The sequence below is a fragment of the Andrena cerasifolii genome, chromosome 8 (genome assembly GCF_050908995.1).
Source record: "Andrena cerasifolii isolate SP2316 chromosome 8, iyAndCera1_principal, whole genome shotgun sequence".
In the NCBI taxonomy this organism is placed as follows: Eukaryota; Metazoa; Arthropoda; class Insecta; order Hymenoptera; family Andrenidae; genus Andrena; species Andrena cerasifolii.
In genome coordinates, this window is record NC_135125.1 from 5,793,724 (window position 1) to 5,811,779 (window position 18,056).

Here is an 18,056-nt window from a genome sequence, read left to right on the forward strand (position 1 = left end):
GTCCGGCTCCTCGCGACTCGGGAAAATACGCCAAGCTCTCGAGGACAGGTGAATTTTCGCGGGCTCCTCCGCCGAGAGAACGTTTTTTTGCGCACTCTTGCGAATGGATTGTTGGATCCTTGATTCCTTCATTTTCGTTGGGCTTGATCAATTTTTAGGGACGCTGTGGCTTTTTTCTAGATAGTTATTAATAAATACTAGGATGAGTATGGAGTGGTGGGAGTTTATTACTAAGGTTTTGGAGGTTTCTTTAATTTTTCTTTCACCTTTCCTAAGTGCTATATCAATCAAGAAGGAGCCACCTCTTCAGTACCTACTCACGTCCCACTTCACATTCCATAAGATCAACAAACACCCGCAGCACCACCGTCGAAATCGAAACACCTACAATAGGTGAACCTATTCGTTCAACAAAGTATTCGAATCTAATTTCCCAGAATACTTTACTCTCTCTCTCTCTCTTTTCCCTCCTTTACTTTTACGCTTCCCTCCACCGCGCGAAAACAAGATTACCCCCGAAAAGAAACATAATTTTCCAGCTGTTTCGCCGCTGCCCTCGGTTCATTGGGCTCGTCTCCTCCACGGGGAAGCGATTCGCGAAACGACACGCTCTTTCCCACCGTTTTTTCCCCCCTTTCCCGAACCCCGCTTGGCTTTCCATTCGCGCAGAAAACGAGATCGCGTTAGAGTCGAAGGTGGGCGGCATAATTTTCGCGAACGCGACGCTGCCTCCCATTTTCCCTTCGCCGTCCACCATCCCCCTTAGGTGGCAGAGAAATGTTCTTTCTTTAATGACGTGTCAGCGGCGGGAACTTAGGGGCAGAGGGTGGGAGGGCCAGCTTTCTATTAAAAGTTACTCGAGGAATTGTTTTTCCACAGGCATCCCCTTGGTTACTCACGAGATTACTCGCCGTGATTCGTGACAGACCTGTTTGGAAGCGTTGACGAAGTGGGGTGTAACGATGCTACAGGGTGTGTAATGAGAAAATATTAGTGGACTGTGAGTGGCGTAGAACATACTCTTTGCAATCTTAAATGATACTCTAGAATTCTCTATACTCCATATAAATTCAAATCGTTATAAATTCTGAATGCTCTTTAACTCTAGGAAGGGTTTACCCTTTCTTTCCCTTCTCCCACCCTTCTTCCTTCGTGTGCCACTGAGGGGCGCCACTCTTCTCTTACAGAAATTAATATTTTGAACTCTAGAGATTCTTCTTTAAGGGGTTATTCTGGTCTAGCGCGAGAGTTTCATGACCATTTTTCAGAATTTTTTATGAGCAATGAAAGTAAGTGTACTAGGGTAAACCAACCAGTGAATGACCGAATTGTTGAATCTATGGACCTTTGAGATTAATACTTGAATATATTTATGTATAACAACCAAACAACTGTGAAAATTGCATTTAAATTTATTTTTCTTGAAATTTCTATAAAAATAATTACTTATTCTTATCGCAATTTAAAAAAAAAACAATTATAAAATGCAAAACGTGTAGAAGCCCAGTAAATGGCCGCATACTTTTAATAAGAATTATACTTATTAACGTTTGCTTAGTACGCATAACTAAAAATATAGGATATTAAAAGTGCAACTACACTCCATTTATAAACATATAATAATGTTTAAATTTATAATTGACATTTCTTTGCCTAATGGTCATTCACTGATATATGCGGTCAATTACTGGTTTGTTTACCCTACACAACGTTTTTCCTGAAATCTCAATCGTTCTTTCAACTAAATTTACATTTTTTTTTGTCGCGAAAAAATTGGTATGACATGTCTGTACGAAGACATGAAATTTGTGCGTTTTGCCATGGTTTTGTCCTTCGTAGATATCTGAAACAAATGATTAATGAAAATTTTTATTCAGTAAGAATATGGTCGTCTGGATCGAGATTATTCATTGAAATTAATTTTCACAAAATGTCGCCATGTTGAACAGAAAAGTCCGCCAGAAAAAGAACGAACTTATCTTCATGAAACTCGCGCGCTAGACCAGAATACCCCTTAATACAAATTCTCGTTTAATTAAAAGTCTCGTAAAATTCATCCACTGGGATTCACTTTACACCTTCTCACAGTTCCCTCGCTATAATTTCAAATAGTATACCGGCGATCACGTCCAAATACTTCCCACCCTCGCGTTTGTAATCGCATGCACGATTCGCATCGAATTAATAGGGAACGAATTAATTCTTTGGGCCTGACGATCGGTTTAATAGACCGTTCCCGTTGTTATTGTTCGCCGAATGATGGCCGAGGCTTTGCAACCAAGCCCTGTTTACCAGCCAGGCAATCATAAACAGACAAATATTATTAGTAACAATTGGGGCGGTTCGATTACATCCGTTGGCCGAGTTTCAGCGTTTATCCGTGGGCCATGAGCCGCTCCAATATTTGCGCCGGCTCCAACGCTCGCGATTCAACTCCCATTAATTAGCAAAACGCGTATTTATATTCCCGTTGACGCAACAAGATCAACCTTACCCGCCGCGGTTGCTTCATCTGCGGGGTGTGGCGAACGACGTTCGATATCCATCGACAAAGTTGTTGCAAACAATCGATCAGAGTATTTATAAGACAGCCGGGCAATTACACGAGCAATAAAAGCGATCGTTCTAATCTCACTGCAATCGATATAAAAGACATTTTCCTATATTCGTCTATGTATCTTCACAAAATCTAAATCAAAGAATGTTCCCATCCTTTTGAAAACGAACTCAATACACGGAAGGTCCCCAAAGGAAACCATCCCCCAAGCAAGTTAACCAATCGTAAACCAGCCCCTCATAGAGCCAACAGAATTCTCTCTTTAAAAAAAACAATATATAGAGAGAGAAACAGTATCCTCGGCGTGGGACTGCGTAAATATCAGAGCGAGGACAGCCTCGTAGGTAGGAAAAGAGACGACCAGCAGCCTAACTGCTTTTGCACCGCGGCAATAAACATCCCCCTACCCCTTTTTGGCGCGCCCCTGGCCATGAGACCGGGCGCACAAGAAACTGCTGGTAAGGAAACGCGAGCGGTTCCACAGCACTTTTCTTTCCTCCTACCATTTCCCTCCAACCACCCTATTGCACCCCTCGGGGGCTAGACGGCTAACCTTAGACACGTCGAATTTCCGGCTACCTTAAGGCGCTCGTTCCTAGCCGACGACACGGCGGGAACGCCTGCAAGAGCCTGGGCCATCGAGCACCGCTCTTTTCCACGAGATAAAAGATCCGCCGCGCACGGTGTTATGGTATTCGGGAGACAGAGGGATGCAGGGAGGGGAGGTCGTTTTGCTCGACGCTGGTATCTCCGCGGAATTCACCGCCACGGCTACTACGACGTCGTCCCGTCACGAGATTATAAAAATAAAGTTTCGGATGCCGCCGCGACTGGTTAAGGCTGGGAAATTGACTCGCCGAGAGGGAGAGCCGCCGCGGAGGGTTCGCTCGCGGGGGATGGGCGAAGCGATTCCCAGGGATTTATCGTTTTCGATTATGCGCCACGAAGGGCGGGAATTGAAAGGGCGGTTAATTAAACGGCTGGAGAATTAAGCGGTGGATCTCGTTCCTTGATGCTGCAACGGGTCGTTGTTGTTTGCGCTGCGGGGGTGGAACGGTCTGGTCCGGTCACCACTCTTCGGGGCAGTTTTGAAATGGCTCTTGAAGCGTTCCTCGACGCCAAGTTCTCAGAGTCCATTTATCGGGGATTGAGTCATCTGGTAGGTTCATCTGGCGAAAATTTCAAATCTCCAGATTTCGATAGACATCGTTACGGTGTAATTCTTGTCGTATGTATTCACGGAACTTACTCTTCTTAACACCTCGCGAGGGAAATGCTTTCACATCGCAACTCCGCGCGCAGCTTAGTGCAACAAGAAGAAGAGCGCGTGGCGAACGTTGTCGATCGACATTCGCAAGGCTCAAAGTGAATTTCCCGGCGAGGAAAATCGGGAAACACCGTGGGGATCCGTCCCGAGAAGGCGCGGGGATTCTTCCTAGCACGTTGCTGGATTTCTGCGTCACGAAGGTAACGAGGTAAAGGGTGAATTATATCGAGGAACACTTGGGTCGCTGGATTGCCTTATCGCGAGCCTGAAGAATATTCTCCGGAGTATTCCAGCTTGAACTAGAAACGAAGATCGCAGCGAACAAAGCATCTCGTGACTTCGGTGTTTTCCCGAGCGGAGAATGCGCGAGGGGGGGAGGTAGAAAGGGGAAGAAGCGAAGGGAGGGTGTGCAGGAGGAAGTAAATTTTTCGGTACGCGAAATAAAAGCCTAAGTAGGGAACTTGTTAAGAACATTGAGCGTTGAGGCTGGTTGGAGCGATCGTCTGCTAGTCAGGAGTTGGCGGAAGTTGCTCGAGGGAAGTTTAGACTTTAGCGGGGAGCCTGGCCCTGGATATTTTTCGAATCGGTTCGGGAACTGTCGAGCAAACCTCTTGGTAGTTGCACAGCTCGAAGACAAGCGTTGAAGCGTTTCAATGAGGAACTACGCGATTCGTTAAGCGAATGATTTCGTAGGGTTCTGGCTTGATGGCCCGGGGGACCAACAGACTCGAACAAGTTTAACTTCTGCTCCTGTGCAGCGTTATTCCGAGCCTCGTTAACGCTTATCGCGCCCCGTGCCCCGAGTTTTGCCCTGAATTACGAAATTGATTAAGCAATTGCTGCATTGTGACGTCGCGCGTTTGCTGGATGCAAGCGATTATGCTTCGGGGAATGGGGAATTGGATGATTGTTCGTTTCAGCGGTGCTTTCTCATTTTTCTTCGAATCGATGTAGGATTTTGTGGCAGGAAATTCTGTACATTCCGCGGCAGAGAATAAAATTCATTGCTTACGCATTAAAACACGATCGCTTTGAAATCACCTGTTTTAAATCCAGATGAAAGAGAACAAGGAGTATGCTTCACCTTTGATTATCCTCGAATCATAGAGAGCGTAAATCCACAGACTCACCGTCCACAATAGAAGATATCACGGCGATCTATCTCTACCCCCGTTCTCCGGAACGCTAAAAGAGACACTTAAACGTCGGGACAAAAATATGTCGCGCGAATGGACCGTACTTAAACGACTTTCCACAGAAATTTATCAAACACTACAGCCGTGTCCGTTCTGCTCTCTCCTCTCCTCCCTTCCCGAAGAAAGTTCCAGCATCGAGATCCATTTCCTTCCTAAAATCTCGAGGACGGTAATTCCGCGATCCTCCCCATCCAGCGAGCTAGCCAGTAGTCTGGGTCGAGGTAGAATCGTCCCGGCGAACGATCCCACGAAGCAACTGGATGCGTGGAATAAAATAGAAATTTCGTTGTCTGTGGCTGGCAGAACGCGATGTAATTTTTGCTAAACGAGTCGCTTTCGCCCGCCCCCCGCTCGGGCTGTTTACCCGAAAGTTGCTCGAAGAGGAAGACGAAGCGGCCGAGGGGGGGCGGGTCGCCAGGGTGAATCCCCGTCGAAAAGTTGTCATATCTTAGCTGGCATAAATTTTCCCCTCCCTGCTCGTTGCGCGGCCGTTTTCCCACGCCGGCGATAAATGTTACGAAACAAGCAATTTCGTCGTTTCAACCCCGAGAAAACTTCGGCCTCTCCTCCTCCCCCCTCGTCCTCGGCTCGCATTCGTCGACAAACCGCCAGATTTGCAAGTAAATGAACGGGGACCTAAACGTCCGTCTTGGCCAGGACCTCGGTTTCTCGGCCGCGCGAGTTTCAACGAAGTAACGAGGACCGAATTTACGCCCCTGGCCTCTCGAGGGTGGGGCGGGGAGGTGGGAGACAGAGGGTGGATCTCGGTGCCGTGGCATTAATTAATCGTCCGAACTTTTAACGGAATCGTACCCCACCCTGCTGCCACCCTCTTGCTCTTCTCTGGCTCCATTGTTACCATCCCCTTTCCCCTTATCTTCCTCCATCTTTCTGTGTTTCTTCTGTTTGATCCACTTTCTGCCACTGCACTCTGCTTGGCTTCCTCGTCTTCTTCCATCGTTCCTTTCCGTTTCCGTTTTTCATCTTCCATTGTTCATTCACCCCTCTGCCTGTACCTTGTTATTTTCTATTTTCCTTCAATAGGCCTGTTTTGTTTTCGACCCTCGATCCTCGACTTTGTGTCCCTGTACGTGTTTTCGCCGTTTTTTCCTACCACCGTTCGCGTGGATTTTCTATTTTTATTTAAATCTGCCCGCTTTCTCTCCCACGCTCGCGTCTCTCCTTCTCTCGAGCTTCGCTTTTCCGTCCATCCCCTGTCCTCAACCCACTTCCCACAACGTGCCAGCGACCAGACTATTCGTCATTCAGCGCCGCGAACGTTTCGAAAACATAAATTTCCCCCGACGAGGGACAACTTTCGAACTCTCCTCTCGGTGGACAGCCAACCCCGCGACAGGAGGCGATTCTTCGGCTGGGAAGTCGAGCACTGGCAGATTAACTGGTCAGGTGGGAGTGACTGGACAAGCGCAAGTTTGAATTTATTCGCCCTCTCCCTCGTTCTGTCTCGAATTGTCGTGGCAGCGCTGTAATTAGTCGTCCAAGATCGTATCCCAGGCGGTAGTCGAGTTAGCCCCGAACTGCTTTCGGTTCCATTGAGCACAGGGTGTCGAGTAAATCACGATGGAACCAGTCAGGGGGTGGATTCTTTATAGAAAAACAGATGAAGACTATGCAGTATTTACTACGCAGAATTTCCATGTATTACACTTCGATTTGATTTGTATAAAAGGGCGTGGTCCAATCAGACAGAATATTAACTCTAGTATCGCCATTATTATGTAATAGAAATGTAATAGAAAATTCAAATTCTATCCGAAGATGGAACGGTTCTTATATTCAAGCAAATATTCCATCCCCATAAAGCGACTATTTCTGTCGATGCAGACAAACGAGCCACCTCGCGCGCCGCACGCCTCGATTCACCCACCGCACAGTGGGGAAATTTTTGCGATTTTATGGCCAAAACTACAAGAAATGAATTTTACAAATTTAATACAAATGTCAATTGAAGAACTATATCTATTTTCGCAGTCAAAACCTCAACACTTATTTTTAATATATAAAATTCCGCACTTTTACATTCTAATATATGAGGAGCTAAATTATCCGAAAAACAGCACTTACAAAAATTACGAACGATAAAGATTTTTTTATTATTTACATTTATACACTTTTTTCTTTGTTCGAGCATGCCTCTACTACAGTGCAGCAGAGCATAGCAGAAGGATTATCGCTCCTGGCGACAAACAAACGTACATAATACAAACAATCAAACAGAGAATCGAAGCTGAATAAAATCGTTTAAAAAAGAATAAAAAGGATTGTAATGTATAACATGTGAACCAGTCTCGCTCACAGTTATGTCGTGTGTTAGACAACACACACTGGATCGTGTTTAAAAAAATGCATATAATTACAAGATTAGCAACTATTAGCAATTAATAATTGCATTTATAGAATGAAAATAGTCCAACGTAAAATAAGAATGAAAATCATTGCAGGATATTATGGGATTGATAACTATTTTATGGATTGAAAATTGATTCTTCTATGAAAAGGTTATTTCTAAAACACTACTTTAAAAATTGTGCAAATTACGTATTAAAAATCGAAACACAATTATTTTGAGGACAAAAAGATATCTTACGCACCACCAGGAATTGAATCCATGGCTTCAAATTATTTTCAGATCTTTGGATAACACAATATAAGTGTTTGAAGCAACTTGAAAATCTGCATTAATTCTTTGCAATCGGTCTGACCTCACATGAACATAAACATTTGCGAGTCTATACGAGCTTTGTATTAAAACACTTAACAGTAAAATTGGTGGCGTTTGATACTCACATTAGTTCTGCAATTGACATTTGCGTTTATTTTGTCGAAATGAAAAATTGATCTTTGTGGTTTCGGCCATAAAATCGCGAAATTTCCCCACTGTGCGCCGCAGCGTGGAAAATCGAAAATCTTTTGCAAACACGGCCGCGACCCCGTCTCGCCGCGTTGATAATTAATGTAATTAAGCCCTGGGTCGCGACAGAGGAGGCAAAGGGATACAATGATTACGGGCTGACTTGTTCTGAGATTAAACGCCTTGATGGAGGGGTGGGGGGTGTAGGGGTTGAAGTGCCCTGGTGCAGAGGAGAAAAATCGGCGGATCTGGGCGCGTCTTTAAATAGAATCTTGGCGAAAAGACTCGAGAGGGTGGAGCTCGCAATTAAAGCGGCAATTAACGCGGCTACGCGTTATTGAAGATTACGAATTGTCGCCGCGCGGACGCCTTTGATAAATCGCTCCGCTTCGGCCGGCGATTTTTAATTGTCGAGCGAAACGAGGGAAGAAGGTGGAAAAGAAGGGCGCAGAGGGGTCAGGCAAGTGCATTTTTCATTTCCCGCCAAGTTCCCGCGCAGCTCGGGGCCAAGAATCCCGCCATTTGAATAACAATTAACGCAGTTTCACTTTGCGAAAACGAGATACGCGGGGGGGATTATGGAGATTCGGGATTGCATTAACGCTAGGTGGTTAGGACATCGTGTCACAATTCAATAAACGACTATCTCCCATCGCCGAAGTGCATCTAAATGAGGACAAACATATTTCCCTCGCGAAACTTAGAATCTTATAAAAGAAACACATTCAACCTTCACCTTCGCGGTTTTCTGGCCATGGTAAGAAGGATTTATTGAGATTTTAGTCGGTCTATGGGGGTCGGTGGACGAAGCCGTACGACGCGCGACTACACCCCTTCACGCATTCGTCGCCCGAGGGGCGTATCGCGTGACGCGGGTGCGGAATTCTGCCAACGACCGAGGGATCCTTCTTCTAGGCGTCGTGAGTGAGAGAAACGACGGAAAGGACATTAATTTCCGGTCTTCCGTTTGCGACGAGTAGTTCCTTTTTATGGCCATCTTTACGTCGCTCCGGCTGAATGAGCTCGAAGCTACGTGAGCCCCTTCTATCGCCAGGTGCATGCGAAATGAGCTACTTCCTCGCCTCTTTCTTCCTCCGCGCCCTAGGGGACGCTAACGAGATATGATTGCGGTGTAATTATTTACTGGCGCCGCGGCGAAGAAGTGTCTCGCGCGAGACCCTGGCTTTCCGAAACTTGCATAGTCGCGCTTGTAGTCACTGCCGGGGAGACGGCTCAACGGGTTCGCCGACTTTCTGCTGGAGATATACGGGTTATAGTCGCTTATAGTCACGGCGCAGCCGCGCTTGCAGTCGCCGTCCTAAGTAGAATTCAGTGGCCCTATTCTCCGTTGAAATAGATGTGCAATTATGTAGTTGGAAAGTTGGATAGTGGCCACTTATAGTCACGTTGGAAAAGTTTCCGGAAGTGTTCAACGATACTACTTTGAGCACTGCCCCTGCTAGAGGACTTTACGCGGGAAAGAAACGCGAAATGTTCCACTCCATTCGGTGCGAGCGGGCCAGCCCCTGAATTTTACATGCTACCAGAGATTCGTGATGAGGGTGCACGAAATCTCGTGGCTTGGAACTTTCAGCTGACTATACAGACGTGTACCAGTAATTTGCAAGCTGGTAACTTTGTTCAGGACCGCAGGTATTGTTCCCCTAATAGTTGGCGAGCGGAGTATAAAGCTATCAACTCACCTGTCGACTCCGATCCCTGGGAGTGGTTCAGAGGATTCATTTGCAACGACTCCCCCTCCCCGAGTAATCGGATGTTGCCTCTCCTCCCGCTATTTGCAGTTACTCTATTCGACAAAGCGATCTCTCCTCCCGATGCATCTTTTATTTTCCCTTTAATTCATTTACCCTGGATTCTTCGCTGGAAGCGTAACCATTCCATCGGCACCCTCCACTCGACCATCCCCCAGGAATTTCCTCAGGCAAATCGTACCCTCCGAGAGCCGTTCCGTTTTCTTTCCAGCCGGGTTTATACCGCGCGGCGTTCCCTAATGGCACTTAAATCGCTCGCGACATAATTCAGTTCCAATAATCGTCTCGATCGTTAATACGTCGTTGCCCCGATCTCGTTAATCCCCCGGCGAATTGATCGGCCCGCGCAAACCATAAAGCTGAGTAACTTAATTACCCCGAAGTTTCATCCACGGATACAGTGGATTCCACGAGATCACTCGCCGCGGTGTCTCGTGTATTCTTCCCAAAACACGAGCAACTCTGTCCCCCCGGCTATAAAGTCCCCTCGTTGGACCCTCGAGGACTCATCAGCCACGAAAATGCCGCGGCGCTCCACTCGCGAGGACCGTCGACCGCGGGCGGAAGAAGGTGGGGGGAAAAAACCATCATTAAAAGTTCATCAGGAATCGATGAAAAGCCCCGGCGGAAAGAGTACGTTCGACGGGAGAAATAAATTACTTAGGGAGTGCAGCGCCGCGGGTGTAATTCACTGACGACGGCGCAAAAAACCGTGCAATTGATCGCGGAAGATTTAGCAAACGCCCCGAGCACGGGGTAAACACTCGGCGAGGTATTCCCCGACGGCGATAACTCCTAGCCACTCATAAATTATACCGTTCGACCGATTTATCCGGGCAGCGCCGGTCCAAATTCCCCGACTAACGTTACGCGCCCGTTGAAAGAGCGCCATTTCCTTCCTGTCGCGGGACCCGGGTCACTCGACACTCTGCCCTAATGGCGGTCCGATCGTTCAAAACGCAATTAATTCCACGGCTGCTGCGGTCTGCCCGATTCCTCTCGAGATTCCATGCGTTTGTTGCCTCGAGGCAGGCAAATCTGACGGTCACTCGGACCGAGTGACTTGAGAAGCCCTGCTGAAGCAAAAGGACAGTTAAGTCAGAAAAGATTGCGATGCTAAACATTGCGTTGAAAGTCAACTGACATAAATAATACAGTTTGAATTTCGACCGTAAGAATTGTTCTAATGAGAAGAGATGATTCCCACGCACTGATTCGGTCAATTAAGTTAAGTCTTTCTATTAGAATTTTCGTTTCTATATTTCTTTTCTACGGTTTCACCATTATTACATATTACTGTCAACGTTATGTAATTATATCTTTGGACACCTGTGAGTGATGGATTTTTACCACGTAAGCAATAATTCGTGGTATTATGGCAGTATGGTTGTAAGGTTTGGAGTTTCGTGCTTCCAATTTATTTAAAAATCTTTAACGTTTACCGCTCTTGGCATCGTTTTGGCCGCACTCTGGTTTACTCTCTAGTTGCTCTTGCCTCGTGTCTACTGTTTACCTCAGTCACCGTTCAACCGACTCGCACGTCGCACGTTTCTAGCGAACGCGATCATTGTATAAAAGCATACGCAGTGTTCTTCCGTTATCTAACTTTCCTTGAAAATGGTCACAACCACTGACCGAAACGTTGGAATTTGATAATTCTGAAAATTGCACAATAGCTTTAATTACTTAACTGACCGAACCAATGTGCCGAAATCATCTCTTCTAATTAGTCAACTGACATAGCCTCCACTGAGAGCTCTCTAGAACATTCTGCGAGTTCTAGCTTTCTTCGAGCACAGTTCCCCTTGCACGTCTTCCTTTTCCACGGGGCTAGCGCTTGGTAACTTTCGGTAAGTTCCGCGAGGACATGTCACCCAAGAAGACTCTTGATAATAAGAAACAGTGCACTGCTTAAAACGGAGCGGAAGAAGAAACAGAGAACACGTACCCAACAGCGAAGAATAAAGAAGGAGTGGGCAGGAAGACGCGAACACGGTGCTCCGGGTAGCGGGGTAGGAAAAAAGGAGGCGGAAGAAGCGAAAATACGAGGGAAATTAGCGGCTAACTACAATCGGATTGCCCTGAAGAGGCAAAAAGGAGGCGGCGCAGCTAGGAGCAACCCCCGCCCATACTGGTACGGGGAAACGAAACAGAAGCGCGCTATAAACGGGAACAAAGAGACTTGCGGGACGCGATGAAAACAGGGGGTAAAAAGGAAGACAGTGGGATAAGAGGAATACGCGGGGAAGAGATAAGGAGCAGAGGGATAAGCAGTCGTGGATGCAGAGGGAAAGAGATACAGGGGACAAAAGGAAAGGAGATAGAGACGTAACGCGGAGGGGAGGAGGGAGGAGGCTGAGCAACGAGCAGCGGGGGCGCGGAGATAGGGTGAGGGATGGCGGCGCGGGGGAGGTTGGTCGGGACCGGGGGCGGGTAGATAGTCACTATCAATTTTCCTCTAATGGGAGTGCAGCAGCGTAACGAGGTCGCAGGAGAGGGCAGGAGAGTGTCGCGAGCGATCGCACTCTCGCGGTAACGAACTCAGGACACATTGTGTCGGCGACGTTAATGACGTAACGAGAGAATCGACGGCGACGAGGGGGATGCCAGCTCGACGACCTCGGATTTTCCCTAAATTTACCACGATTGCCTCTTTAGACGGCCCTTCCGACCGTCGCAGAGCTCCACGACGACGCCGGCGACACGCCTACACCCACCACTCGCAGCGAAGGGGATGCTTCCGGTGTGATGTTTCATAATTGAGCTCCGACATCGAACTAGCTGGCTTTTGTGCTTCCGACGAGGATCCAGCGCGAGGGTTGGTCCTCGAGGGCCTCCGAGTCCATAGGGGAGACCGGGACTAAAAGTTCCGATTTCGATGAAACATAAAAAATGACTGGAAGATAATGTAGTTATTCTATTCACTGTTGACTATTTTCTTGTTAAATTTATTATATTTTGTGATTTTAAGCTTGTATTTAATATATTCTAATAGGTTGTTCATAAAAAGTAATTTATTTGTGACTGGTCGAAGCGGAACTTCTTGCCCCTTTATGGGGCAAGTTGTTATCGCATTGGGGTAAGTTGTTACTAAGTTATAACAGTTGCCTTTTAATGAAATAGAACACAATTTTATTAACAATGTTTATTTAGGCGTCTAGAGGAACAAAATCAAACATCATCACACGACTAATCGGAATCACAGTTTGGGCAAACGTATATTACTGTATTTATGTTTTTTATACATTTGGAATCAGCCCAGTTCTTGCAAAGAATACACTCAATCCATTCTTCTCTGGGCTGCGATTTGGAATATGCATCACAACAGAAAATGCATTAATATTCCAAGTTGTCTTCCTCATCATCACTCTCATTTTTTCCTTGGAGAATCTTCCGTTTAGCTTGGTCTTTACATAGGAACAACTTACCCCCGGAACTTTTAGCCCCGGTCTCCCCTGCGTAACGTTAGTTCTTATATATAATGGCTGATATATTAGAAAGCCGAATCGTTTGAAAGTTCTAATTAATCGAAAGACTCGTCAGAGTAGGTATTCATCATCCCACAAGCTATCGGAGAGCTCACTGAAAAAGCTGAAGGTTTGTCAGGGCAAACGAAGTGGCGCGAGACAAATCAAAGGATTCCACGGTTAGCCCGAAAAAAGAAGGGGGAATGGACGGCTGGAAATGTGGGGCAGTTTTTAAAATTGCCAACGATTGGTCGTAACGAGGATTAGGGGGGGGGGGGGGAGAGGGTGGCAGAGGGTCGAACGGTATCGCAAACGAGCTGACGACGCTAATGACGTAACGACGGAGTCGACGATTTTCCGTGGAATTTCGCAGCCGTTGTTGAATTCCCGCGCGGCTTTTCCAGCGGTCGGGGGACGGTTCCGTTGGCGCGTGTGGCTTGACGGGGAAAAGTAAGCGATATGGGAGAGAGAATGGCTGACGGTTTATGCCATCGCGTGCACGCTGTGCTTCCAGTTATGGCTGACAAATAAAATTTCCTGTTCGCCTGCGAATGGCAATTGCGTATTGCCCCTATCCCACCCGGGGGGTGGTTCGCGTGACGTTTCGTTTGCGCGTATTCATGCGGCCAGATGGAAGGGCGCATAAAATTGCAGTGTTTCGGTGCCAGTGCTTTCCTTCGCTCCCATTCAAGGCATGTTGCTAGGAGTTGGTAGAGACTTGGAATGTAACGATCACGGTTCTGTTTTCCAAGCCAGCGATCACTGGTAGTTGAATTATACTTGTGGCAGCAGAATCTCCGCAGGGGATGCGATTACGGGGTAGTTCGCGGGCTAAATGTCCACATATCGGACAGACTTCTTCGCAGACGTACCTGCGCGTCCAAAAGGATCCCCCAGCGCGAGCCTTGAGCGTTCCACAATTCCTTAATTATAAGTTTCCAAGCGTCCGCTCGAAACAAGGGCTCCCTTTGAGCTCCGCTAAAAATACCCAGCAAAAGGCAAAGTCTTCTTCAATTACCGTGAAAGTAACGCGGAACTGCGCCCACCGACGGCGGTTTCCCACCCCCGTAGCCCGAGTGTATAATATCATTTTTCGAGGCAACCCGGTGGGCGCCACCCCCGCCGAGTCTTGGGGCCTCGACTCGCTGGAATGAACGTGGAATATACAATGCTTTGACGACTCGGTTCCGCGTTCCTCTGTCGCTCTTTGCGCCTTTGAGGCCTCGGTAACGAGGAAAGTGGGTCGATTTCGCCGGCGACCGTGGCAGAATGAAAACTTGCGAAAAACTTGTGCTGCCTTTTGTCTTTGCGGCCTCCGTCCGCGGCTTGCCAGCCGCGGGATAAAGAATTTTCAGGAAAGTCGAGGGTGAAGAGAAAGGGGAAGGAAATTGTTGCGCGTCACGTTCGGTCTGTCTGGTGGTTCAGCTGGACCAACCGTCTCTCGATTTCTCTGTAAGGTGAATGTCCCAATTTCTGCTCATTTAAGAGGTTACTCGTCGGAAAGAAGGTGTAAAAAATTTGTTTGCGATCAAAATTTGCAGAGTAATCGATTAATTCTTTAATAGTAAATCAACCAGGCGAAAACTATTTAAGAAAGATATTTCAAGATGTTTAACTATTAGGAATTTGTAATTAAATATAATGCTTTAAATGTCCGTATTTCTGCTCACGAAAAATAGCGATGTACGTATTTCTACTCACCATTTGTACCAATTTCTGCTCACTTAATATGTTGCCTTTTCGGGTTAAAATAAGTTACATCTTTTATGGAGATGTTTCATAACACAACAGTAAAGCATAAAATAATGATAAACAAAAAATAAAATTCCTTCGAATAGAAATAGAGATTACAGCATGTATTGAATTGTGAGGTTATGCTAAAGGTATTGCTAAAATTTTGGTGAGTAGAAATGCGGACACGACGGTGATTAACTTGACCCTAAACCTAATCACCTGTTTTCTACTTAAAACAATAAAAAATAGTGCAAAATCTACATCCAGAGCACAATGCGGTATCTGTTTTTGTTACTAAATAAGAACTTTTACTGCAAAAACTATTTTCTGCCCAATTATCGAATACCAATAGTGACTCTGTTTCTTAACACAACCAGCTAAAATACGGTCGAAAAATTATGCGTCTCTTATTTTAAAAGTTTTTCACTGCTTATGCTGCACTTTGATTAGCTCCAAGCTCGTGCAACACTCGCGTAAATGTTCAAATAATTTAGAATTATTTTGTTGTAACTACAGTACAAACGTGACGCTTATAATAATAAGAAAAATACGAAATGAGCCGAAATGGGGACGTGAGCAGAAATTGGGACATTCACCTTACACTGCGAAAGCTTTGAAACTGCGCAGTGAAAGGGGGATGTAACTGGAGTTTGGAAAGTTCCAATGATAAGTAGGTTTTATTCTATGGAACTCGGTGATCATTGATTCAAAGTTTAAGGAAATTCGGTAGCCACATTTGGTTCGTGAGCATCGTTAGCTTGAGACAAATGTTTAATAGCCGGACCTACCTAACATCAACTGTCCAACTAGCAATAACGCGAAGCAATGCGTTACACGATAGTAAAAGGTTAATACGCTTTTCAAGGTAGTAGCCCAGATTCAGCTTTAACGTGGAGACGTTTAACTCGCGGCTTGTGCGAAAAGATCGATGGCACGATTAAAACTCTGGAGCAAGGTAAACGACTCCACTGATATATAAGAGAATTGGACACGAGGCATGAATTATCCAACAGATTGGCCTCTTTACTTTGAAAATTCAATCGATGAGAACACGTAGAAACATCGGACTTTCTAAGAGACCTGGGCTTGCTACCCTATTATCTTACAGCCCCAACAAATCATTTTTTAATTACACTTTTGGTATCGAACTTTAAGATCTGTGTATCTACTCTTCTGTCAACGAATAGTCCGTAATAATTCATCGGAAATGTAATATTCCACGCGCATCAGTGAAACGTGCTCGTTTCCGAAAGATTACGCGCTAGCGTGTTCGGTAACTGGGCCATTCACCCTGTCCTCGAGTCGAACTCGAGAAGAAAGACGGTCAATTAGGGAACGGGGCGTAAAACCGGCTGCGGGCTGTATCGTATGAATTTTTTCCTCGCGCAGCAGGCCGCGTTTCAGAAATTCCACGGACGAACGGTCGTGGGATTTCAACGATTTCCCCTGGGATTAAAGCAGCTCCCTGGTTCACCCTGGCTGCGCTCCACGGCCTACATTTCGCAGCCGAGGGGGGAAAAAGGGGCCAAAGAACGGAAGCTTCTTCGGCAACTGTCGTAATCACATTTTTCGAGCGCAGAGCCCCGACTCGCTGGAATTAACGGCGAGGGGAGGAGAAGTCGCGACGATTTCCTAACCCTTTCTGTCGCTACCAGCCTGCCCCAACCCACCGGCCGACAGGCACCTCGGGGGTGTCGCGATGAAAAAGCAGAGTCACCACCATGGTTGAAGTGTCAGCTAATGACGATAAGTCGCTAAGCTCTGGAAACGAGCGTTTCTGCGGGAACCTGGCAACTTCAGCGGTTTTTGCACCGCGCCCCTCTGTTGCGACAGTGGGAAGAATATTTCACGGGAGGGAGGGAGCAAAATGTATGACGGATGAAATTTCCCAGTCGGATCCCTTTGATGGGGAACATTATTCCGAAGGCGAAGGCGAAAGCGACTTAAATTCTCAACTGCTATTCACCCCCTCGAGCTTCTGAGGACCCCTTGTAAATCACTCTGAAAAGACTCAGAAATTATACTCGATACCTTTGTTCTTGAAAATTCCTAATAATCAAAAGCTCTCAAACAATGTTGTCCCATTCGTCTCGAAAATTTAAATCCCCCCTCTCCCCCTCGCCGCAGGGAATCGAAATCGACCGTGTCCCCGCGAGCGTGAAAAAATTCCCGAGGAAATCCGAGTGTCGTCCCCGGCTCGTTGAGCCGTGACGAACGCCCATCGGGGGTGTCGTTAAAAATTAACGATATTTCCCCCGGGGGTGTGCGTAATGAAAAAACCCGGGCCGCGTCGGTATAACGGCGATTCATCGCGTCGTTGATTCTCCCTGGCGAGGAAAAATCGCGGGCAAATCGTGTCCCGGCGAGGCCATTATTCGCGGCACGTGACGCGTGTGTTTACGAGTCGAATAAAATTAACGATTAAATATTAACGACGGGCCCACCAGCGGCGCGTCGTGCATAGTTCACCAAGGGGATGGAGGAATCAATGGAAAAGCGTTTTTCAATGGCCACGCGATTTGCATCTGGCTCAGGGGCGTTGTGTGCTTGGTGCTCGAGCGGAATTAACGGTAGAGGAGGGAAACGATGAGTAAAAAATTCAGAATAGGTTCAGGGCTGAGTGAAATTATTATTGCGACTGTGTAACGGGTGGTTTGTAGCTTGTTCAAGGGTGAGAGTAAGCTTCTGTATGGCATGAGTGCATGGCGATGATTTATAAAGAACGAAGAGGGAATGGGATTGTAGTTTCATTAATTTGAGATGCCCGAGGCCTTAGTTTCGTTTCGCAGAAGAGCTTCAAGAGTTGCCTCTGCAATTGCATTCATGTTTGTGCCACTGTTCTATGCTATAGATTGTATTCTATTGTATCACTGCAGTGATCCATCTTCCCATGCGTTATAGATTAATTAAATGTCACTGGGATTTTCGCCAGAGGATGTTGCTACCTTGTTTAATTAAAAATAATGAATTGACAGCATGTTCAGCCCCTAACTACCCGGGGGCAACGGGTTAATTTGTTGCGTATCAGGGAGGAAATGAGAAACCGTGTGTAACGAGTCCAATGGCTTCTTGAGTGTTTTCCATTACCAGCAGTATGACGGGGTCACTCTTAATTTACGGAGAGAATTTTTCCCCTCCACCCATCCACATTGGTCCGCCAGTCAGATTTTTCGTCGTGGAAAGGATACGCT

General features: G+C 46.5%; 1 protein-coding gene across 1 annotated transcript in view; it reads left to right on the forward strand.

The window, feature by feature from the left end:
- The window catches only part of Rho-6 (serine protease rhomboid 6), a 111,748-nt gene that overhangs the window by 9,521 nt on the left and 84,171 nt on the right, over nt 1-18,056 (forward strand). The gene's annotated exons all lie outside the window — the stretch shown is intronic.